Source organism: Pipistrellus hanaki, assembly GCF_964339955.1.
Source record: "Pipistrellus hanaki genome assembly, chromosome: 1".
Lineage (NCBI taxonomy): Eukaryota > Metazoa > Chordata > Mammalia > Chiroptera > Vespertilionidae > Pipistrellus > Pipistrellus hanaki.
In genome coordinates this window covers 1,045,929-1,057,814 of record NC_140503.1, presented here as the reverse complement: position 1 = coordinate 1,057,814, position 11,886 = coordinate 1,045,929, and the positions used below count along the sequence as shown (strand labels likewise).

At 61.5% G+C, this 11,886-nt stretch overlaps 1 gene segment (V, D, J or C); it reads right to left on the bottom strand.

Moving 5' to 3' along the window:
• Positions 1-2,098: 2,098 nt before the first annotated feature.
• LOC311628805 (Ig alpha-1 chain C region-like) lies at positions 2,099-7,593 on the bottom strand. The segment is given in 4 exons: positions 7,541-7,593; positions 3,297-3,602; positions 2,744-3,064; positions 2,099-2,558 (listed from the first exon to the last, which is right to left on the bottom strand).
• Positions 7,594-11,886: the final 4,293 nt, after the last annotated feature.

The following is an 11,886-nucleotide window of genomic DNA, read 5'->3' as shown; positions in this document are numbered from 1 at the left end:
GCGTGGGTGTGGGCCGAGCCATCGCCCTCCCCTCCCCTCCCCGCACCCCAGGGTCGGGGCACAGCAGTGTGGTTCCTAATTCACAGGCTAGGCGGCCTTGGAGAGGAGGTGGCAGGTGCCCAGGGAAGGGGCTGGGGCCATGGCGGCTCTGGAGATGTCCACAGGGCCTGTCTGGGAGGGTCTTGGCCCGCCTTAGGGAGATGGAGCTGGCAGGGCGGGAGGGTGGGCACTGCCTTTGCTGCTCCAAAGAGAGCTCGAGCCCAAGGCCTATCTGTGTCCTTGCCACACCCCTGCTCTCGGCTGAGCCGGCCTGGGCCCTGAAGGGGCCAGAGCAGATGGACGAGCCCACCTTCCAGCTGCCCCACTTTGAGGCGTGGATCTGGGGCTGAGGTTCACATGCTGAGGGCTGGGTGGGCGTGACCAGGGCCTTCTGTCCCCCTCCCAGGGAATGTAGATGATGAGCTACAAGGAGCTTGAAGGAGGGCCCAGTGAAGGCCAGGCAGCCGTGCTGGCTTCAGGATCCTAGGGCAGACTGCCATCCTAGGGCATAGAATTGGGTCCTGCTTGTCACATGCTGATACATCCAATTATCCATTCATTCGGCCATCCATCCATCTACCCACTCAACCACCTATCCATTATTCATCCAATATCCATCCTCCATTCATTATCCACCCATCCATCCATCCATCCATCCATCCATCCATCCGTCCATCACCCATTTATCCTCCATCCACCATTCATTATCCATCCTCCATCCATCTTCCATCACCTATCCATTCATCATTCATCCATCCATCTGTTCATCCTTTCGTCCGTTGTATATCCTACAGTCCATCCACCTATCTGCCCTCTGTCCATCTGCTGGTTCAGCCCCTCATCTATTGATTTCTCCTCCTTCTCAGTCTCCTTAGGAAGCTTCTCTTCAGGCAGGTCCTAGGTCCCTGGTGACTGGGGCACCTTCGTTATGGCAGCATTTCTGCCACCAACACCTTGCTCTCCCCACTGCCCTTGGGAGACTGGACCTTCGAGAGGGGACCAGTGGGCAGGGTCGTTAGGAGTTCTCCCCTGACCTTGGCCCTGGGAACAGAGGGAGGTAGCCCGAAGGCCAGGTCCCCTGGGGAGGCCCAAAAGGTCTCTAAGACAAGAGCAGGGCCCTCGCTGCCCCCTTGTGGGGCCCTGGGGCCCCGTGTCACAGGTGGTCATGGGACTGTCCTTTCCATTCTGGTCCCCCCACATTCCCTTTGCCAGAGGCCCCACACAGAAGATGAGAGGGGTCCTGGTGGGAGCTGTCTCTCTGCCCCTCCTCACACCTGCCCATGCCCTATGGTTTGGCCAGGAGTGACCTGGGACAGAGTGCTGGGCCTGGGGAAAACCCGCTGAGGGCTTGGATGGGGACTCCCCTTGCCTTCCCGAAGCTGGGCCTGGGCCATGAACTTCCTGCACCTGCAAGGCTCAGTGTGTGTGTGTGTGTGTGTGTGTGTGTGTGTGTGTGTATCAATGTGTGAGTATGTGAAGAACATGTGTGTGCACCCATGTGAGTGTGAGCATGTGGAGAACATGTGTGCACATCCATGTGCACCCCTGGTGTGCGGTCCCTTTCCTTGTGAGTCAGTGGACTGGCCTGCATCTCTGTGTGGTGCTGGGGGTGAGGGGCCCTGGAACCCAGCCCTTCTTCCATGCCTTCCCCTCACGCCCTGGCCTGGCAGGTTGGCACAGATCCTGCCCTGGCTGTCCTGCTCCCTTCTGCCTCTCTCCCTCCCACTATGCCTCGAGGCGGCTTCTGAGACAAGCAGGACCGTCCATGGTGTCCGTGCCTCAGGGCCCACCACGCCGTGTATTCCTCCAGGGCTCTGCCAGCCTCAGGCTTCACTTCATCTTGGCTTCAATCACTGTGCACCACGCACTCACATGCACATTCACACTCACACGCTCACACTCAGGCGCTCACACTCAGGTGCTCACACTCAGGCACCCACACTCATGCTCACATGCTAACACTCACGCTCACACTCATGCTCACATGCTCACACTCACGCTTACACTCAGGCGCTTACACACACGCACGCTGAGGTGCCCGGCTGAGAGGATCAAGACAGGAGGGATAGTGGCTGCTTCGGGCGAGCACGGAGTTTATTCAAGGGCAGGGCGGGGGTGGGCAGCTCAGTAGCAGATGCCTTCCACCTCGGACATGACCACGGACACGTTGACGTGGGTGGGTTTACCCGCCAGGCGGTTGATGGTCTTCTGTGTGAAGCTCAGGGGCAGGGCCTCGTGGCCCACCGTGCAGGAGAAGTTGTCCCCGTTCTTCCACGCCTCCGTCTCCACACGCAGCACGCTGGTCGTGATGAACCTGGTGCCTCCCTGGCCGTCCTCGGGCAGCGGGCTCCACGTCTGGAACTTCTCTTGGGGCAGCTCCTGGTTCTCATGATGCCACTTCACCAGCACGTCTCCGGGGTAGAAGCCCCGCACCACGCACGTCAGCGTCACCAGCTCGTTGAGGGCCAGCTCCTCCGTGGGCGGCGGCAGCAGGTGGACCTGGGGTGGGAAGGTGCTCCCTGGGGGCAGAGGAGCCGGTCAGGGGCCGGTCAGGGAGGACAGAGCCCCTCTGCCCGCGGGGTACCCTGTGCCCAGTTTTTCTCTCTAGAATGTGAGTGGGTGCTGGGGGTGGGTAAGGTAGGCTTAGGGGGACGCCTGGCCCACTGTGGGGTGTGGGGCGACCCTGGGGCGGGGCCCGGCCCACCTGAGGCTCTGGCGATGGTGGCGGTGAGCGGGCTGGTGGCCTCAGGGTGGTTGGCGGTGCAGGAGAAGCTCTGCCCGCGGTTCCACGGCTCGGCGCAGCCCGGCAGGACGCTGGACACGCTGTAGCAGCCGTAGGTGTCACTCTGCGGGGCCTGTTGGATGGCCTCTTTCCCACCGGTGGGCTGCCAGGTGAAGCTGGCACCCTTAGGGTCTCTCAGGCCACTCAGCGTGCATGTGAGGCTGGCATTGGAGTTCAGCAGCAGGTCCTCGAGGGCCGGCGGGTGCAGGGTCAGGCGGGGCTGGCAGCACGAGCTCTTGGGCACTGTCAATGTATTAATGTCTGGGTCAATGAAAATTGAGAGGGAGGCAGAGCTCTCAGTGCCCCTGGGCCACATCCCCTTCCCTCCTCCTGCTCCAGCCCCGCCCTCGCTCTCTCCCAGCCTCTGCGGGGGGCCGGACTGAGCTCCCTCCTATGTGAGGGGAGCCCTGGTGGGCATGGTGGTTCCACCATGGGAACCTGATGGCCCCCACCCCGCCCTGGCCCGACCTCTGACCTGGGCAGGGCACGTTCACAGTCTGGCTGGGGCTGGAGTTGTGCCGCACGTGGCACTTTAGGAATCCGCTCGCCGGGCACTGGCTGGCCGGCAGGGTCAGCTGGCTGACCATGGTGTAGAGGCCCCGGGAGGTGAATATGGGGAGGACGGTGCTGATGGAGGAGCCTGACCCGCTGCTGTCCCAGGTCACGTCCATGGGCTTTGATGGGAAGAAGTCCTGGACCAGGCAGCCGATGACCACCGGGTCAGCTGGTTTGGTGCTCCGGAAGGTCATTGGGAAGAGCGTGGGGCGGGTGGGGTTGTTCGCTGCAACACAAGACATGCTGTGAGACCCCTGACAGCTCCAAGCGGATGGGACGAAGCCCACCGCCTCTGCCCTGGGTAAACAGGCCCGGGAGGGCTAGTGACGACCCCCGGGTCACTCAGCCTGAAGGACGGGCACCTGGGCAGGGGCTGGCCATCGAGTCCAGCCGCATTGTTTCTGGACACGCTGCTCAGAGCTGCAGCACGTGGACAGGGACACGCTCCTTGCACAGGCCATGTGAGGATGTAGCCATGTCACCCACACGGCTCTCCATGGACTAGCTGGGTCTGTGGGCCCCACAGGGGCCTCCTCTCCCTCTGTGCAGTGGGTGTGGCCATGTCTCTCAGAGTTTGGGGGTCATGAAAGGTGGGCCCAGAGGGAGACACAGGGGAGCACCGAGGGGTTTGGGCCTGTAACTGGCCTGCCCTGAGGGCCAGCCTGCTGTGCTGGGGGACACGCAGAGGAGAGGGGCCTGGGCTTATGTGGGCTGCTCAGCGTTCCCTGGTCAGAGTCCAGTCTAGCCATTCCCTCTGCAAACCACCGCAGGCCCTGGCAAGCAGGGGCCCATCCCAGGGCCTACGAAACTCAGAGACTCAACCAAACCAGCCCTGTGAGGTGTCCCACCCAGACAGGCTGGGCACACAGGCCACCCTTGTCTGTTCCCGATTCCCTCAGGGACATTGGTGGGAGCAGAGAGGGCATAGGCAATTCTGAGAGTGCACGGCCCTCATGTGCCCGGGAAACACAGGGGCACCTGGGTGGGGAACTGTCTCTGCAGGTGATCTATACTGAACCCACCTCCTCCCATTTGCCAGCTGGTAGCCAGCTCAGGCCAGCTCAGCCCAACTCAGCCCTGCTCAGCTCAGCCCATCCCAGTTCACTCATCTCAGCCCAACTCAGCCCAGCTCAGCCCAGCCCAGCTCAGCCCAGCTCAGCCCAGCTCAGCCCAGCTCAGCTCAGTCCAGTTCAGCCCAACTCAGACCAGCCCAACCCAGCTCAGCTCAGCTCAGCTCAGCTAAGCCCAGTTCAGCTCAGCTAAGCCCAGTTCAGCTCAGCTAAGCCCAGTTCAATCCAGTTCACCCAGCTCAGCTCAACCCAGCTCAGCCCAGCCCAGCTCAGCCCAGCCCAGCTCAGCTCAATCCAGCTCAGCTCAGCCCAGCTCAGCCCAGGTCAGCCCAGCTCAGCCCAGTTCAGCCCAGTTCACCCAGCCCAGCTCAGCTCAGCCCAGTTCAGCCCAACTCAAACCAGCCCAACCCAGCTCAGCTCAGCTAAGCTCAGTTCAGCTCAGCTAAACCCAGTTCAATCCAGTTCACCCAGCTCAGCTCAACCCAGCTCAGCTCAACCCAGCTCAGCCCAGCCCAGCCCAGCCCAGCCCAGCCCAGCTCAGCCCAGCCCAGCTCAGCCCAGCTCAGCTCAACCCAGCTCAGCTCAGCCCAGCTCAGCCCAGTCCAGCCCAGCTCGGCCCAGTCCAGTCCAGCTCAGCCCAGGTCAGCTCAGCCCAGCCCAGCTCAGCTCAATCCAGCTCAGCTCAGCCCAGCTCAGCCCAGGTCAGCTTAGCTCAGCCCAGTTCAGCCCAGCTCAGCCCAGGTCAGCCCAGCTCAGCCCAGTTCAGCCCAGTTCACCCAGCCCAGCTCAGCTCAGCCCAGCCCAGCCCAACTCAGCTCAGCTCAACCCAGCTCAGCTCAGCCCAGCCCAGCCCAGCCCAGCCCAGCCCAGCTCAGCTCAACCCAGCTCAGCTCAACCCAGCTCAGCTCAGCTCAGCCCAACTCAGCCCAGCTCAGCTCAGCTCAGCCCAGTTCAGCCCAGTTCACCCAGCTCAGCCCAACTCAGCCCAGCTCAGCCCAGCCCAGCTCAGCCCAGCTCAGCCCAGCTCAGCTCAGTCCAGTTCAGCCCAACTCAGACCAGCCCAACCCAGCTCAGCTCAGCTCAGCTCAACCCAGCTCATCTCAGCCCAGCTCAGCCCAGTCCAGCCCAGCTCGGCCCAGGTCAGCCCAGCTCAGCCCAGTCCAGCCCAGCTCGGCCCAGGTCAGCTCAGCCCAGCCCAGCTCAGCTCAATCCAGCTCAGCTCAGCCCAGCTCAGCCCAGGTCAGCCCAGCTCAGCCCAGTTCAGCCCAGTTCACCCAGCCCAGCTCAGCTCAGCCCAGTTCAGCCCAACTCAAACCAGCCCAACCCAGCTCAGCTCAGCTAAGCTCAGTTCAGCTCAGCTAAACCCAGTTCAATCCAGTTCACCCAGCTCAGCTCAACCCAGCTCAGCTCAACCCAGCTCAGCCCAGCCCAGCCCAGCCCAGCCCAGCCCAGCTCAGCCCAGCCCAGCCCAGCTCAGCCCAGCCCAGCTCAGCCCAGCTCAGCTCAACCCAGCTCAGCTCAGCCCAGCTCAGCCCAGTCCAGCCCAGCTCGGCCCAGTCCAGTCCAGCTCAGCCCAGGTCAGCTCAGCCCAGCCCAGCTCAGCTCAATCCAGCTCAGCTCAGCCCAGCTCAGCCCAGGTCAGCTTAGCTCAGCCCAGCTCAGCCCAGCTCAGCCCAGGTCAGCCCAGCTCAGCCCAGTTCAGCCCAGTTCACCCAGCCCAGCTCAGCTCAGCCCAGCCCAGCCCAACTCAACTCAGCTCAGCTCAACCCAGCTCAGCTCAGCCCAGCCCAGCCCAGCCCAGCCCAGCTCAGCTCAACCCAGCTCAGCTCAACCCAGCTCAGCTCAGCTCAGCCCAACTCAGCCCAGCTCAGCTCAGCTCAGCCCAGTTCAGCCCAGTTCACCCAGCTCAGCCCAGCTCAGCCCAGCTCAGCTCAGCCCAGCCCAGCTCAGCCCAGTTCAGCCCAGTTCAGCCCAGCTCAGTCCAGCTCAGCTCAGCCCAGCTCAGCCTAGCCCAGCCCGGTTCACCCAGCTCAGCCCAGCTCAGCCTAGTTCACCCAGCCCAGCTCAGCTCAGCCCAGTTCAGCCCAACTCAGTCCAGCCCAGCCCAGCCTAGCTCAGCTCAGCTAAACCCAGTTCAGCCCAGTTCACCCAGCTCAGCTCAACCCAACCCAGCTCAGCTCAGCTCAGCCCAGTTCACCCAGCCCAGCTCAACCCAGCCCAGCTCAGCTCAGCCCAGCTCAACCCAGCTCAGCTCAGTCCAGCTCAGTGCAGTTCAGCCCAGCCCAGCTCAGCTCAGCTCAGCCCTGCTGGGTTCATTCAGCTCAGCTCAGTTCAGCCCAGTTCACCCAGCCCAGCTCAGCCCAGCCCAGCCCAGCCCAGTTGAGCCTAGTTCATTCTAGCTCAGCTCAGTTCATCCACCTCAGTTCAGCCTAGCTCAGCCCAGTTCACTCATCTCAGCACAGCTCAGCTCAGCTCAGCTCAGCTCGCTCAGCTCAGCTCAGCTCAGCTCACTCAGCCCAGATCAGCCCAGATTAGCCCAGTTCACTCAGCTCAGCTCAGCTCAAGCCCAGTTCAGCCAGTTCACCCAACTCAACCCAGCCCAGCTCAGCCCAGTTCAGCCCAGCTCAGCTTAGCTTAATTCAGCCCAGTTCACTCAGCCCAGCTCAGCCCAGTTCATCCTATCTCAGCCCAGTTTACTCAGCTCAGCCTGGCTCACCCCAGCTCATGCCAGTTTAGCTCAACTCAGCCCAGCCCAGCTCAGCTGAGCTCGGTTCAGCCCAGTTCATTCAGCCCAGCTCACCCAGCTCAGCCCAGCTCACTCAGCCCAGCTCACCCAGCTCAGCCCAGCTCACTCAGCCCAGCTCACCCAGCTCAGCCCAGCTCACTCAGCCCAGCTCACCCAGCTCAGCCTAAGCCACAATATCTCAGCTCAGCCCCTGTCAGGGTAGAGCATCCTGCCCTGTGGTCCTCTGGCTCTTGGTCCTGCCTGCTGTTGCTCTCTCCTCTGTCTCAGTGCCTGTTTTCCACATCCCTGGTCACAGGACGGCTCAGAGTGCCTGATGGAGGAGGGGATGGGGCAGCATCCAGGACCCACCTGCTCGAGGCTGCTGGAGGGTCTGAGGCTGAGAGCCCCAGGCCTCCTGGACAGCTGGCCCTGCCCGAGGCTGTGTGGCTCAGAGACCCCTGCCCCTGCCGGCCCTCGCTCGCTCTGCGGAAGGCTGATGCTGAGGGGCAGCCTGGGGAGGGGCTTCAGACCGTGTCATGACCCTAGATGGGGTCACTCACCACTTCCTGTCCCACAGTCTTGGCTGCACGTCTGCACGTCATGTCTGGTCTGTGGTCTGGCTGTGGCGAGGCCAGGTGTGTGTGGCCTGGGCTGTGACCCCAGGAGCCTGGGCCTATGGTGGTGGGTCCCAGCTCCGGGTGGCTGCTCATGGGGCTGGGCCGGGGGCCGAGCTGCAGGGACACAGAGGCCGGGGCAGTGTAGTGGGAGCCGAGGGACAGGCTGAGGTGGCCCCAGCGGGGAAGCTGTGAGGGCCGAGGGGCAGGGGTCCCAGGCACAGGGCTGGGCAAGCAGGCCACAGGGTGGGCAAGTGAGCAGACACTCTGGCCTGGCATGCCTGTGAGCATCTGGGGCCCAGACTGAAGCCAGGGTGTGAGCGAGGCCCCCCTGAAGGTTGGGACAGCTACATGCTGCCTCGCCCCACATCTGCCCATCTTCCCATCCAGTGCTCCCCACAGGCCCCACGGGGTCCCCCGGTGACCCCCACTCCCAGGACGTGGCCCGGCCTGGACACACAGGGGTAGCAGGGCCTGGCTTGTGCCTGTGTTTACCTGTCAGTCATTTCACACCCAGAAGGTGCTGACTGTCCCTTCCAGAAAGCGCACCTGCGGGTCAGTGACGCTGGCCCCGGGAGGTCAGCTCCTCACAGGGGTCAGAGCCCAGGGCAGCCGGAGCCGGAGGCAGAGGGTGGACAGAGGAGGGAGACTGGGGCGCCTCAGAACCGTTGGGTGATTCTAGGACCCCAGGGCCCCATGGCCCCATGGCCCCAGTCCACCTGTTAATTTTTAAAAAAAATATGTTTTATTGATTTTTTACAGAGAGGAAGAAGAGAGAGGGATAGAGAGTTAGAAACATCAATGACAGAGAATGATTGATCAGCTGCCTCTTGCACACCTTCTACTGGGGATGTGCCCGCAACCAAGCTACATGCCCTTTAACCGGAATAGAACCTGGGACCCTTCAGTCCCCAAGCTGACGCTCTATCCACTGAGCCAAACTGGTTTTGGCCTGTTTTTTTTTTTTTTTTTAAAGGTTTCTTTTTCTTTTTTTTTTTTTAAAAAAATATTTTTATTGATTTTTTACAGAGAGGAAAAAGAGAGAGGGATAGAGAGTTAGACACATCGATGACAGAGAGTCATCGATCAGCTGCCTCCTACACACTCCCCACTGGCGACGTGCCCGCAATCAAGATACATGCCCTTGACCAGAATCGAACCCGGGACCCTTCAGTCTGCAGGCTGACGCTCTATCCACTGAGCCAAACTGGTTTCGACCCGCCTGGGTTTTGACCCGATGCCGCCTGCACAGCCTCCGGTACCAGCGCTGTCTGCCTGGGGATGAGGGTCTGGCAGTTCCGCCTTCTTTTTATTTTATTTTAAATATATTTTATTGATTTTTTACAGAGAGGAAGGGAGAGGGGTAGAGAGCTAGACACATCGATGAGAGAGAAACATTGGTTCAGCTGCCTCCTGCACACCTCCTACCTGGGATGTGCTCACAACCAAGGTACATGCCCTTGACTGGAATCGAACCTGGGACCCTTCAGTCTGCACGCCGATGCCCTATCCACTGAGCCAAACCAGTCAGGGCAGCTCTGCCATCTTTCTTTTGTTGTTGTTACCCGTCATCACCCCAGGATATTTTTCCATTGAGTTTTAGGGAGAGTGGAAGAGAGACAGAGAAGAACATTGATGTGAGAGAAACATATTGCTGGGCCTGGGCTAGGGAGGAGCCTGCAACACAGATACGTGCCCTTGACCAGAATTGAACCCGGGATCCTTTGGTCCAAGGCTGATGCTCTATCTGCTGAGCCAAACCAGCTAGGGCTGGCTCAGCCTTCTTGCCTGCCTGGGAACCCCAAGACCATGCCCCTTCAGGGGGTCCGAAGCCTGGCCCCAGGGGGTAGGGGACGCCAGCAAGGAATGCGTGACGGGGCCTCATGGCTGGCACAGTGCCTGGCATGGACAAAACCAAGGGGGGCCGTGGGGCCGGTGGGGGGACTCGGCCAGGCTCACACAGGAAGGCATGGCCCACTGTGGGTGCAGACGGCGTGTGACTTGGGGCAGAAGAGGAGGCATTCTTTGGGGGCCGTGGATTGAACCTCGGGTTGTGAGGCGGCGGCAGCGGCTGGCAGAGGCCTGAACTGACCTGGGCTCTGCGCGTCCCGGCTGTTGGGCTGCTCCAGGGTTCCTCCGGGAGGGGCGAGCTGGGGACAGGTCCTCCCGGGGCTTCTTTGGAAGGGGGGGCACTGCGTGGCTAAGTTGTGGGGCGCCCGTGGCCAAGGACACAGGCTACGTGGCTTTAAACAACAGAGATTCATTCTCAGTCTGGAGGCCAGATGCCCACCCCTGTGTGGACAGGGCAGCGCGCCCTCCGGAGGCCCACGCCCCGCCTCCGGGCTCCGCGTCCCTCGGCCGGGGGATTCAGCGCCATCTCTGCTGTGTCGGCCTCTCCTCTCCTCTCCGAACAACACTCGCCAGCGGACTCGGGGCCGAGGGATGCTCTCATCTGAAGACCCTCAACTTCAGTCACGTCTACAAGGATGCTTTTTCCAAATACGGTTCCAGCACAGGTTCTGGGGGGATGTGGACCCAGCTTTGGAGTTACCCTTCGGGCCACTGTGGGAGTCACAGGGGGAGGAAGGGGTGGGAGGGGCCGGGAGGCAGTGGCAGGGCCTGCTGCTGGGAGGGCTGGGAGGCGGTGGCAGGGCCTGAGGCCTGGGCCTGGTCCAGGACAGGGCTGTGTGTGTGCTCAGTGGAGGGGAGGCTGACCTTGGCCCCACCTGATGATGGGAGCTGCGTCCCCGTGGCCTGCACTGATCACGGGGGTCAGTGCGGGGTGCTGGCTTCGGTGTCAGTGTGGGAAGGGGCAGTGAGCCTGCGCTGCAGACTAGCGAGGGGGTGACGGGCCAGGCGGTGTGTTTCTTGGGTGTCAAAGGGCCCTTCAGCCCCAGCAGTGCCCTGTGCCCTTGTCTGACCACCCACGGGACCACAGGCACCGCCCCCAAAGTACACACAAGGACATGGAATTGGAAAAAGAGAACTTTACCAAGAAACCCAAAGGGAAGCAAGCCAAACTGCCAAGCAGGAGTAGGAGGTGGGACCAGACTGTGGTGGGTGGGGGTGGGGCCGCTGGACTGAGTGGCTACTGTGTGGACCCCGTGAGAGCCCTTCTCCACCTGGGGACCCCTTCTCCGCCTGGGGTCCCCTTCTAAGCTTGGGGACCCCTTCTCCACCTGGGGGACCCCTTCTCCACGTGGGGCTCTGCCCACAGCCCACGCCGTCTCAGGGCCTCTCCCCAGAAGGGCTTCTGTGCCTCCACATGCTGCAGGGACTGGTGGGGTGGACGCAGGAAGGGTGAGCAGAGGGCCCAGGCCTCAGGGGCAGGGCCTCCAGACCTGGGAGGGAGGTCGGGGAGGGAGACCTTGGGCTGGGCTGGACTCTGAGTCCTGGGCTTGGCTCTTTGGACCTGGGGTGTTGGGCTTGGACCCTGGACCGGGCTGGTTGGGCTCAGAACTCGGCGCGGAAGGCAGGCCGTGGCTCTAGGCCAGTGTTTCCCAAACTTCTCTCATGATGAGAATCACCTGGTGGAGTTGTTAAAACACAGATTCCTGAATCCCAACTAAGAAGTGCTAAACTAGAATTTTTGAGAACATATAGGTAAAATTGCATACCTAACTTAGTGCTCTGTATATAAAATCTGTCTTAGAGCACTAGTTAAGTATACAATTTTACCTATATGTTCCCAAAAATTCTAGTTTAGCACTTCTTAGTTGGGATTCAGGAATCTGTGTTTTAACAACTCCACCAGGTGATTCTCATCATGAGAGAAGTTTGGGAAACACTGCTCTAGGCCTTACTGTGGTGCAGGAGCTGTCCAGTAAGGATGGGAGTGGCCCGACCTCAGGGGACCCAGAGTGTCTGCCCCCATGGGTGCAGCCTGGGCCATGCGGGGAGGGCAGATGGGGTGGGAGTGGGGCCTAGATTGGCAGGTGCCCTGGGTGCCTGGGCCTTGGGCCTGAGCTGGAACCTTCCGGATGTCCGTGAGCTGTGGATGGATCCTGGACCTGGGCCCCTTGGAGGTGCGTCTGCTCCCATCAGCCCGGGCAGGGCGCGGCCTCAGGTCGCTCGGGGTGGGGAGGAGGGTAGCGAGGCCGC